At 38.7% G+C, this 12,887-nt stretch overlaps 1 long non-coding RNA gene across 1 annotated transcript; it reads right to left on the bottom strand.

Moving 5' to 3' along the window:
* Nucleotides 1–12,035: 12,035 nt before the first annotated feature.
* LOC128016365 (uncharacterized) lies at nucleotides 12,036–12,664 on the bottom strand. Its single transcript, XR_008184158.1, has 2 exons — nucleotides 12,469–12,664; nucleotides 12,036–12,268 (listed from the first exon to the last, which is right to left on the bottom strand). It is a non-coding gene; the product is annotated as an uncharacterized LOC128016365 (long non-coding RNA).
* Between the last annotated feature and the right edge of the window lie 223 nt (nucleotides 12,665–12,887).

The following is a 12,887-nucleotide window of genomic DNA, read 5'->3' as shown; positions in this document are numbered from 1 at the left end:
GGAAGCTGTGGGTGCTGTGTGTACCTTGTTCTTTCTGTCTGTGTGTCATGTCATGAATGCTAAATAGACTAACCTAGAGGGGCAAAAGATAAAGAAAGAGTAACATGCTCAAATTGTCTGTGATTGATGCCATGACTGTCTCACTCACTGTGTGTCTTTGTGACAAAATCAAAACATTTTGCTCTGGGAGCTCACAAACAGGCTGTATCAAGCAGAGATGTAAATTAGCATCTTTGCTTTTGATTACTAGCTGGGTAAGTTCACCTCACAGCCACAAGGCTTCAAAACAAAGTACAATTCCAGGCAATTCATCTGACGTCAAACGCATCTGCTCACTTGTTTGGAAGAGTGACACACAAGTAGACTGTAATGATTTCCTTTTTTTGTCATTATACCCCCCCCCCCCTCTCTCTCACTCACTCACTCACTCACAGAGAGACAGCTGAAACCAGCACAAGCGCATTCAGAACTTAAGTAGTTTTGAAAGTTAAAAGAGCTCTTTTTTTAGGAGCCAGTGTGATGTTTCCAGCGCGGCTTTGTTGTCGAGACTCCCAGACGATGCTATTATGTGAGTGATGTTAGTATGACTCTGACAGCCTTCTGTATGCATTTGAGGCCTGGAATTGGCAGGTTGTGTGTGTGTGAGCAAGAAAGAGAGAGTGCATTATGCATCTATTAAGAAATACACTTTTCCCTCGCACAGTCTTTAAAGAACCTTGTTTTACACAAAAAGCACAGTGAGGCCCGTGCAAAAGAGGAAAAAAAAAGAAAGAAAAAGGAAACTTTCAAAAAAGAAAATTGTAATCGTGCTTGGCAGGTAGGAGGATGTCAAGTTGAATTTGGAATGGTGTTTGCAATGGTGTCGTTTAAGCATTTAAGGTCTGACCTTGAGAAGCTTTTTCCTGTTTGAAGTTTGTTGGGGCTCCTTTCTTTTTTTCTCACAAGGAGCCGAATCACAACATTGTTTAGTCACTTTGATTTGTCAAAGATGCATGCAGGAGTATTGATGAAAGATATCCAACCCCCAAAACCAGATGTGCTTTTCAGAGACATGCTAATGCTTCCTGTGTGTCTCTTGTAACTTACTGAAGAGCTTTAAGGGGTAATTCACCCTAAAATCTTAATTTCCTCATGTTGTTCCAAACCTGTATTACTTTTTTTCCATGGAACACAAAAGTAGATGTTTTGAAGAATGTTGGGATAGAAAACAACATTGACTTGCATTGTGTGGATAGAAAACAACAACAACAGCAACAACACCATCTGAAATGTTCTCCACAATATCTTCTTTTATGTTCCACAGAATAAAGAAATTTGTTTGGGATGACATTAAGGTGAGTGTATGATGACATTTTCATTTTGGGTGAACTATCCCTTTCATTTTTATTATAAAAAAATAATAATAATAACGAAGAACCAAAGGGTGTTTCACAAAGAACCGTGAACCATTCAATGAAAGGTTTGTAGAAGAATCATTGTTTTCTTAGTGTGAATAACATTTTTATAAAAAAAATCCCTTGCGATGGAATTCTTTTAGGAAAAATACCAAAATATAACTTTTTTTTTTTTTTTAAAAAAGCATTGATGATATTCTGTCTTTTTTTTTTTTTTTTTTGAGATTTTTAATATACTTACACTCCATATGGATGAAAGTCATACATATGTTTTACTGGAGACAGAAATATACATATACAGTATGTACATGTGCACACACACGATTCTACTTCCATTTCATTGATTTTATACATGTAATATAAAACATATCACGTCCACATGCATAGACACTTCTGAGAAAACTGAAAATATGCACATAAATGTCTATACATATGTGTGTGTGCATGTACATAACGTATAAAAACAGCGCATGTGCACACGCACACACACACACACACACACACACACACACATACATTCTTACTCTCTCTTTCTGATGTGAGTGTGTGTGCTCTGATTGTGCACTAAGGATCCATATGTTTATGCGCAGACGTCTAGTAGCACTTTATATAAAAGGTAACTGTGACATTTCTAATTTTCCACGCACCAGCCCAGTTCATTTTTCTTCCCCTCTGCCTCTTGCATGCAACAGTAAGCCTCTAGGATTGACAATAATTATGCCAGCACGCAAAATGAAGAGCGTAATGTGAACACAGCTTTGCCATAATTGCCTTTTCATTATTTGCTAACAGTGAGCTATTTAGTCAGAAGAAAGAGATTGCACAGTAATTGGCTAACAATAGGAAGCAGGGACACTGTTCAGCAGCACTGGTAATTTTTGTGTTGGTGTGATGCCTTTTTTCTATATAAAAAAATCTGAAGCAGTAAACTGTAATTTAAAACTACAATTTCTAGCCTGAATGAAAATGCTGGTATTACCATGAGCTCCTATTGAGAGTGGAACATCCTATTAGCTGTATTAGCAGCAGAATTGGTTCGTTTCCATATGTGTTGCCTCTAAACCAAATGGGATTTAGGCGGCTTTGTTTTTTGTCTGTCTCATTCAGACGCTCGCAGACAGGAATGCCACACAAACACATCACAGAACGCACAACCTCACTCTTGAGTATCACACTCTTTGTGGTGATGTTCGATGAAATACATGTCGTCTTGGTTACATATGTAACCCTCGTTCCCTGAAGAAGGGAACGGACACATCACATCAGTATTTTCACAAATGTTTTTCCCCTTTTGTCTTTGACCCACCAGTTAAAAACAACTGGCCTACATCATAGCCTTTACATAAACATCACACACCTCTCTGGTGCCCTTTGTCTATTTCTATTCAGAGTTTTATTATATTTCCCTTTCAGTCGGTCACTCTCGACGTCACAAATTGGGGTCTCATTTACAGAGACCAATCCACTTTGCAGTGGTGGTCAGTAAAGGAGTAGCTCAACTTAGTTACTGTACTTAATTACATTTTTCAAGTTGGCTATCTTTACTGGAGTAGTTTTATTTTGAGTAACTTTTTTTTTTTTTTTTTTACCTCACTACTTTACCCTCTGGGGGCATTTGGCCAGGGGTGTTTTTACACCACAGGCAAGGTTTGAGAAGGAAAAAATCATTATGAAAGGCCTTATTCTCATGTCATATATAACAGTGATGTTCTGTAAAACAACTAACTTTAAAAACTTTTTTCTTACTGGTGAAAATCAGATGGTCGTCTCTGTTTTTTTCTCAGGTACATCACAGGGTAAGCTTCACAGTGAACATTACTCTCGTCATCGTAGTCCATACCAACAACAAAAATATATCTTGCCTCCATATAGGGAGTCCCAGGTATTCTGAGTATGTGCTAATATAAAATTAAATTAAATCAAATCTTTTTTTTAACTTTTTTACTTAAGTACATAAAAAAATCAAGTACTTATGTACTTTCACAGAGTAAAATTGAAAAAGGAGTACATTTTATTTTACTGGAGTAATATCTTATAAGTACCTGTACTTTTAGTCAAGTACTTAATTTGTGTAGTTCGTCCACCACTGCAACTTTGAGAGTACCTAAACGAGCCAATGCACATTGGGATCCAGCTCCCACTGATCACAGTGTGAGCATAAAAATCTAGCAGGTGCAACACATACCAGGTTTTCACAGATGAGGCTAATCAGCGGTGGTACAGCAGTCATGGCAGTGGGAAGTGACGTCTCATATCCTTCTTTCTGGGAATGAGATTTACATTCGTAACCGAGAAGTTCCCTTTCAGTCAGTCACTCTCAACGTCACATCGGTAATGACAGACGAATTGCGATCCCTACTAAAGTGTCATGGATACTGCCCCTTCCAGTGTCCTTTGCAAGCCTCCTGCACCCTTTTTTAGTGTGTCCATCATGTCAAATAGACACAGCCAAAGGTAACGCTCCTGGACCACAGGCAACCCACTCGACACGGGAAACCACCAATGCTGAAGCGATTTAACGCCAACACCAAGAGCTCCAAAGAGTGCACTGAACTCATTCATACTACTTCTCTCTGTAGAGTAGTCAGAAGCAAAGCGATGTGACCTGCTACCTTTTTATTCTCATGCTGTGATTAACGGCACTGGATGCAATCATCGCATGCCAATGTGCATTGGCTCATTTAGTTACACTCAAAGTGGATTGGTCTCTCTAAGAAATATCCCAATTTGTGACGTTGTGAGTGACCAACTAAAATGGAACTGTAATTTCAGATTTCTTTTAGTTTAATTAAATGAAAAATATATTCAACCCATAAAGAATGATAAGAAGGTTCAGGCCATTTCCAGTTTAGTCAAATTAAACATCTTGACAAAAGTGTGACAAAGGCTATGAAATCAGACTTATATTTGGGCATATCAAGAGGTGGAGGAAGGGTACCAAATATAGCTGTGAAAACCATGTATGTGAAGAACTTAAGTTAATGATTTAAAGATCTGGGACCAATATTTCAGTAAAGATGGACAGGATCAAAGTAGTTGCTTGGGCCTGATGACAATAGTCACATGTGGGATCCACTTCGGGATATATTTTTGAAAATCCAACTTTGGTCCAGTGGGTGCAGTGAGGAATTATACACTGAATCAGACCATGTCTGGCACAAAAGGATGAAGTGTGCACACTGTGTAGAATCTCTTCCAACTATTCCTCTGCAATATTTTCTCCTATGTCCTCTTCCCACTGAGATTTAATAGATGTAAGTGGGCATTCATGCAAAGTGCAAATTGTATTATAAAGATATGAAATTATACCCTTCATGGAATGGATTGTAGCAAACTGTTTTGATACTGTTTAAACACCAATCCATGTCCAATGTAAAAAGTGAATTTAAAGCAAAACCAATCCGATTTTTCAGAGAAACTGACTGATCAGCAGATTAAACTGAGAACAACTGGAAAGTGAACAACAAAGATTTGTTCGATGTTTGACCACCGAAATTGTTATCATTTCTCATCTGTATTCTCATATTTTCTCACTTAATCAGCAGCACACATGTCCTTCTGTAAGAAAAAAAAAAAAAAAAAAATATATATATATATATATATATATATATGTATATAAATACATATATATATATATATATATATATAGTGACGAGCATCCTCGGAGGAATCAGCGTTGCCCTGGCAACCAATGGAAAACACCTGCACGTCCTCATCACCGGCTGATCGGTCACAGCTGCTCCCCATCAGCCTGCACTCTCTTAAGCAGCACATGCTGTACTCAGAAGACGGTCTTGAACCCAATGCAACGCTGGCCTAATCCCTCTCTCATTTCTCCGCGGAAAGCAACGAGTGACCGACAGCCCACCCCCTTTGGAGCACATCAGGACAACCACTTTCACTTTGGTTTGGCACCAGCACTTAGGAAGCGGCTCACATCACTTCACCAGGCACCTTAGCCTCTAAATAAATCCACCCTCCGGGGCATTTAATTCACAATACCTTGTCGAGTGATACTTCACCCTGTGACAAGTGGTGGAGAATGCGGGCAGAAAAGTGAAGAATTACAGACAAGATCACTGCCCCAACTCCTATTTTTTTTTCCCTCTTTGTGTCACCAGCACCACAAAAGGCGGCGCGTGCGTCCCCGCAATGGAAGATGTCTTACAACACCTTGCTGAAGTGAGTATCCACCAGCAGCAGATAGTGGAACACCTTGCCACTCACCTGGGCAGGACGGAGGATGAACTCACCGCCGTCCAGGCCACCGTAGCCCAGCGTGTTCCGCTACCTGAACCTCGGGCACAAGCCACCTGCCTCTTACCAAAAATGACAGCCAATGACGATGTGGAGGCCTTCCTACAGGTCTTCGAGAACAACGCCCACTGAGAGGAATGGCCCGAGAAGGAATGGACACGTGCGCTGGCACCCCTCCTCACCGGTGAAGCACAGACGGCCGACAACTATGCCGAAGTCAAGCGAGAGATCCTGGCAAGGCTCTGCCTCTCCCCTGTGTGCGCCACCCAGCAGTTTCACGAATGGGAACACAAGCCCCGGCTGCCAGCCCGTGCCCAGGCAGCCGAACTCAGCCGCATCACCCAGCATTGGTTGCTGGAGGCATACCCCACTCCAACACAGGTAGCGGAACGAGTGGTAGTCGATTGCCTCCTTCGCGTGCTACCTCGCGCCCACCGTCAAGCCATCAGGATGAGGAACCCGAGCAACGTCCGGGAACTCGTGGAGGCGATTGAGCTGGCGGATGCTGTCCATCACAGCGGGGCAGGGAACCGGCTGCCACCTTTTCCCCGAAGGGTGGTCCAGGAGCGATGCCCGCTTGAAGGCACCGCGCGACCGTTCAGCAGGGTATGATGTATGATGTGTACCAACAGGCCGCCGGAGGGGGTTCTTTCGCCAAAGAAAAGTGGGAGGACGACCGACTCAAGCACTATTGGACTCATCCTGGAACTGGCACATTCCCACCCCATGGCAGGTCACCTTGCGGCAGCCAACACCACCCAACGTGTAATGGTGGACCTCTGCAGGCTGCTGAGGGTGAAGCAGTTGAGGACCACAGTCTATCACCCCCAGACAGATGGACTCGTAGAGAGATTTAACCAAACCCTCAAGCAAATGCTCAGACGCTTGGCGGCGGAGGACAAGCAGGATTGGGACCTCATGATCCCCTATGTGCTCTTTGGGATCCGCGAAGTTCCTCAGGCCTCAACTGGCTTCACCCCCTTCAAGCTCCTCGGGGCCTCTTGGACATGGCCCGGGAAGCATGGGAGCAGCAGCCTGCCCCTCATCGTACCATCATCGAGCATGTCCGACAAATGAGGAAACGGATCGACCGAGTGATGCCGTTAGTCCGGGAACACCTCACCAGGGCCCAGCAAGTGCAGCAATGCCCCCTTTGGAACACCTCACCAGGGCCCATCAAGTGCAGCCCCACCCCCTTTGGAGCATGTCAGGACACCCACTTTCACTTTGGTTTGGCACCGAAGAGCACGGAGAACGCACTGAAAGAACCAGCACTCATGAAGCGGCTCACATCACTTCACCAGACACCTTACCCTCTAAATATGCACCCTCCGGGGCATTTAAATCACAAACTATATATATATATATATATATATATATATATATATATATATATATATATATATATATATATATATATATATATATATATCTCCAGAATCTCCCCAGAAGTAGTCTAGACATACTTCATCAGTTTTCAGCAGCTCAGGCAACATGCTAGAGTGAATTATAGTAAATCACACTAATAATTAGAAAACAGTAATAACCAAGGAGGTTCTGACTAATTTAGTATATGCACAGGCAAAAGAACAAGTGTATTCAGTAATGGATGGAGGCAGAGCTGACTGATGAGTCAACTCTAATGTGCTGTGATTGCATTCGGTAAAAAGTCTTATTGACCCTAGTAGCATAGGTGTAAAAATATCAATGGCCATTTCAAACTAGTTTATTATTTCTACCTTAATCAAAACTCAGTTAGCAGATATTATTAAAACTTTAACCATCTTTCGCAGTTTAAAGCAGGTATAAGCTGTTTTATCCAGCAAAGACACATTGTAAGAAGGAATAAAAAAAGCAATATTGGTACATAAATGTGTAGACCAAATGTATTTAAGATAGCATTAGATTTGTTTTTGTTTTCTTTTTCCATGTTTTATATCTGGGGCTCTCCCCGAGTCTTGAAAAATACATAATATAAAAAAATAAATCATGGAGGACATTGTTTGAATTTTGTGTAGAACCATAATATATACTTAGAATATACTTAGTATTAGCTTTTATATGGTTTTCAAGGTTTTATTATAAGAACCTTGGGGTCTCTGAGACACCACAAAGATCATGAAGGACAAAAGCTGTAATGGACAAGCACTTTATAAAAGGTCTTTAGCCCTGCAGCTTGCATTGCTTTAAACTAATGATTAATATCTCTTCTTACATATCATCCAATCCTTTCTACAACTGCCCCCCCCCCCCTCGCTCGGTTTGAGGTGTGTGTCTGTGTCATAATTATCTAATGTGGTTGGTCTGCTGCTTTCTTATGTAGTATTATCTACATCAAACTGATTGGTATGGCTTCCTGAATTCATCCCTTATAATGTTTAAAGACTGACTTTGTGCCTGAAGGATTTGTTTGTATATATCCTGCATGTGATGAGAGTTTTTCAAGTAATTGGCTCCTAGGGGACGGCACTTTCTAATAGTTAAAGCATAATTACAGCTTGTATGAAATGTTAAACTGCCCTCGCTGTCTCTCACACTTGCTTAATTGCATGCAACAAGTAAGGCATGCTTTTCATTTTGTACCATCATATTGATGGACTGAACTTTCATAGAAAAACACACAAATTCTTTCAGGGAGCAAATAGTCTCACATATGGTAATTTTGTATGACACCAAAGCCAAAAGGCTGTGAACTTATGCAAACCACTGCTCATATATTCCCCTCCCATTCTCTACTGTGTGTGTGTGTGTGTGTCTTTTGTTTCAGTATGTGTGATAGTTGGCATATATTCAGGACTTGTTAAAGAAGAATTCAAAGAAAAGAAAAAAAAGATTGCGCTCACTAAAGATGGTTCGTTACTTGCTCCAAGCTGCTCTTGGGCTTACAGATAGGCTATTGATGTAGTGGAATGTCTTTGTCTAAGTACTTAAACTGAGCTGTTGTTTGTATCATTGTTATTAATTTATTGTGATTAGACGTCCATGCTTAGCTCAAAGCATTTAGAGGAGAGTCTGTCTCTTTGAACTGACAATGCTTTGTTCTCTATCCACAGCTCCCTGATTGATTTAAATATTATATGCAAGAACAATTGAGAAATTTAATGTAATCCTTAAAAAAATATGTTGAATTAATAGGCTGAATTATAATTCTCTTGGCTATTCCATTAGATATTCATTATTCAAAGGCGAGAAAAGGCAAATGAACTTAATAGGGAAATATCATTTTCTTCTTATTTATTCATAACAGAGGGAGAGCGAAATTTAAAGAGGTTTGTGTGTGTGTGTGTGTGCCTTAAGATCCTTTTAATGTTAATATACAATATCATTCATTTTAAAGCAGTTTCATCTATCACAAATCATGTTAATGTAGAAGCATTTTGAAATAACATGGCTGACAACATGAACCATCTGATGATGAAAACTGTGTTATTTTTTATTTATTTTTATAAATACATAAAATATTAATTAAAAGTGTACAAAGCCATTTACAGTGGTTTATGTTCTTCTTTTTCTTAATTTTGAAAACAGCTTAATAAAAATGGTTAAATTGCTTAATAATTTTGAGGAAGCCATGACACTTTTTTTCAGGATTAATCATTAAATATAAAGTATAAAAATAACAGCATTTACTTAAAAATTAAATAATTTTTAACAATTTAAAATGCTTTTGTAAAAACTGTTTTGTAAGATTGTCCAGGCTGATTTTTTTTTTTTTTTTTTTAATGGTATGGTAATATATAAATGAATATTTTATATATTGTATTTGTTCTTTCTGTGGAGATGGTTTCTTTAACTGAGAGATGTCTACTGGTGCATGTCTTCTTACAGTGTCAGTTCATCTTTAGACCTCAGGACACATTCGTAATGCAGTTGAGGATGTTAGTCTGTCAAAGGCTTTTGGATATTCTCTATTTTACAGACCTTTGATATCCAAATTAAGCTAGTTCTCCAGAGTATGTTTCTCTCTCTCTCTCTCTCTCTCTCTCTCTCTCTTTTCCAAAATACTGTTGGAAATTATGTGCTACTTACTCTATTGATGTTTCTTTTTTTATTTTCTTTTTTAAGTGCCACATTTCTGGTTTGGTGTTGATAAACAAGTACTTAGTATTGATAGAATTTTGCATTTTTGTTACATGTCAAAATTAGAGAGTACATTAGAATAGTAACACCATAAAATATAACAGCAGAGTTTAGGTTGAAAGAGATTGTTTTTGGATTAATTAGAGGGAGACTGTGCCTTAGTTCTGCTTTTTGCACTTTGTGTGAAGAACTCCTTCTCAAACAGCTCTGCACTGCTTAGTGCAGGTTCAGTGATGCTATACCTTCCCAAGCTTAACCTCAGATGTTTATCGGGGATAGAGAGAGACAGAATAAGGAATGCAATGAAGACTAGACCTTTGTGTAGCTCCTTCATTCAGCCTCTTTGATATATGATCTTGTCTAAAACTGGGAATTATTGTATACATGTATACACATATAATTATTGCTTAAAAACACAAAGTGAATAAACATTTATAAACTATAAAAATGTGAGGGAAATATAATTGCATAATCTTTACTCTCAAGTAATGCACTTGTTTTAAATGGCATCCATGTTTGTTCAGATACTTAATTTCTTCCTCTCTTCCTTCCTATATTGTGTGTGCATGTGTCAGGGGTGCTGTATCATGAGGTCAAACAAAGAAAACAGTCTTTAAACTATTATTTTTAAATAAAACTTTATTTTTTTGTGTTTTGGATGTTCATGCATGTTTATAGATGTTTACTGTGGCCTTTCACTCTCAGATCCAAATTCACCACAATACTCTTCTCTTTAATCTCCTCGCTTGTGAGGTTTTTGTTTGTTGGTGGGTTTTCTGTTGTTTCTTTCTCTTTATTCTGGCAGTCAGGTAATGTTTCAGACTTTACAAAGTTATTTACAGATTAGGCCTACATGTATATGTTCATTACCAGAAAATAGAATAATAAAATAAAATAAAATGTAATTGCATTTTTTATTCATCTGCCCCTGTGGTAAATATCTGGTGAACATTATGCTTTATTTTCTACCACAGGTGACATTTAATAAGATTATGGGATGTGCACATAAGTGTATGTGTGACATTCTAGAAGTATCTATCACTAAAAGCCATTTAACCCTACTTACTGCTTAATGTTTATTCTAGAGTTATACTTTTAATTGTTTAGCACTCCGCTCTTCTTTCAGGAAGTAAAAAAAAAAGTTTTTTTTTTTTTTTTTTTTTTTTTTTAAAGTAGAGTAGAAAATTTGATGGGAAACGAAAACCTATAAGATGGCTTGATTCCTGCACAAGTGCAATCCAATCACAATCAATTCCTTCCTCTTGTGCCCAGGGCATTATTGGGAGACTGAATGCAATTTGAATGACTGCAGCAAGAATCTTCCATTATATCAGAAGATAGCCAGGAGCTGTTGATGTATTCACTCTTATGTGTTTACTTATTTGTCTGAGTTTGTGTGTGTGTTGGCTGAAGTGTGTATGTGTTGTAGTGAGAGTGGTTTAGAGCATCAGCGGTTTCCCTCGATAAACCAGTGTGGTTTGGGCCGCGCTGCAACTGAATACTTAATAAGTTTTACTGCTGAGGCCTGCCAGTGGCTGTGTCCCCCAAACGAGAGCTGACACACACACACACACACACACACACACTGAAATCCCATCTGCTTTGAATGATGGGAGAGGGCAGTCTTTTTAAAGGTACTTCACTGCCCCCCAGTAGTCTAGCCCTAAAGGTGACACCTCAACACCTCTGTCTCCTAATCATCTCTGGCCCTCTGAACTCAGGGGGATGACACAGGGAGCATGGCTCTATGAGAGGAGCCATCTTTTTGTATGAGGGCTGTGTATAAGGACCCCAGGGAAGGACATGTTTCAAAATATATATATATATATTAATAATGCATTCATAATAATATATATATATATATATATATATATATATATATATATATATATATATATATATATATATATATATATATATATATATATATATATATATATATATATTTATTTATTTTTTTTTTTTTTTTAAATGCTTGCTCGCTCTCTTGCATACTGTATGATTTTGTCATTCTTTATGAGATGAAGGTACAGTATGTGGGCCAGTGACTAATAAACACATCAGAGATCTAGTTCTAAATGCATGTACCAACACTGAAATATCATATTTGTTTGGTTTCATGCATTAGTGAAAATCATTTGTATTACGGTCTATTTGACTTCCATTGGATTTTAAAAAGCTACCAAATTCAACAGTCATGACGGTTCCTCTTTTCCTGTTCCCCCACCCCCGCATAGTAATTGTGACTCTTTTCTTTTAAACCTCCATACAGCACCACCAAGACATTTTTACACCAAAGTCGTATTAATATTATTTTATTACGTATTTTAATATGTTAACATTGTCAAAGGCACATGAAAACAGCAAACTTGCCATTGTTAGTTCTCTACAATAAATGGATTCGCCCTGGACAACTTGACACCATCACTGGAATAATAAACAATGTATATCTTGATTGAACTGTGAGTGTGGAAACAGGCATGGTCAACAGACGAGATAAACTGGACGTCTAGTGTGAAGTTTTTCAATGTAAAGGGCTGTTAGAACAGAACAGAGCAGTATTAGACTCTGATGATAGAGCCCTGTTACTCCATGGTGCTATCATGTTTCAAAACATGAGAAAAATAACATTTTAGCAAGGGGGTCAGGTGGAGAAATGGCACCTCTAAATGAGGGTTAAGGCCTTATCATTGTCTGTTATAACGCAGCCTCTGCCTCCTCAAATAATAGCACTGACCTTCGCTGGGCTCTGGGCCTGTTAGCGCTCTTGGCGGTGGAGAGAATCCATTCACGGGCCGCTCCGAGCAGCACAGCTCCAAATGGCTTTTTCTTCCCCCACGCAATCAGCTGAAACAGCTGCTGAATGAAAACACTGATTACATAAGAAAGGTCCTCTACTGGAGATAAGACATCCACCTGAAGACGAAGACATCATTCGCTCTGTCTTCTTCTCTCCTTCTTTCCAGTATATTGGAAAATATCATGTAATATATTAGGCATATATTCTTACATATATTTATTTTTTCCAATATATTGCAATATATTGAAAGCGGCAATCATTTGTATATTTTGCAATATATTATATAATATACGTGTCATCAATATATTATTAAATGTGTTCAAATATATAAAATATTAGAAATAAAAAGGGAAAAT

This window comes from Carassius gibelio, chromosome A7 (assembly GCF_023724105.1).
Source record: "Carassius gibelio isolate Cgi1373 ecotype wild population from Czech Republic chromosome A7, carGib1.2-hapl.c, whole genome shotgun sequence".
NCBI classification, from domain to species: domain Eukaryota; kingdom Metazoa; phylum Chordata; class Actinopteri; order Cypriniformes; family Cyprinidae; genus Carassius; species Carassius gibelio.
The sequence above is the reverse complement of the archived record's forward strand: the minus strand, read 5'-3'. Positions and strand labels throughout refer to the sequence as shown.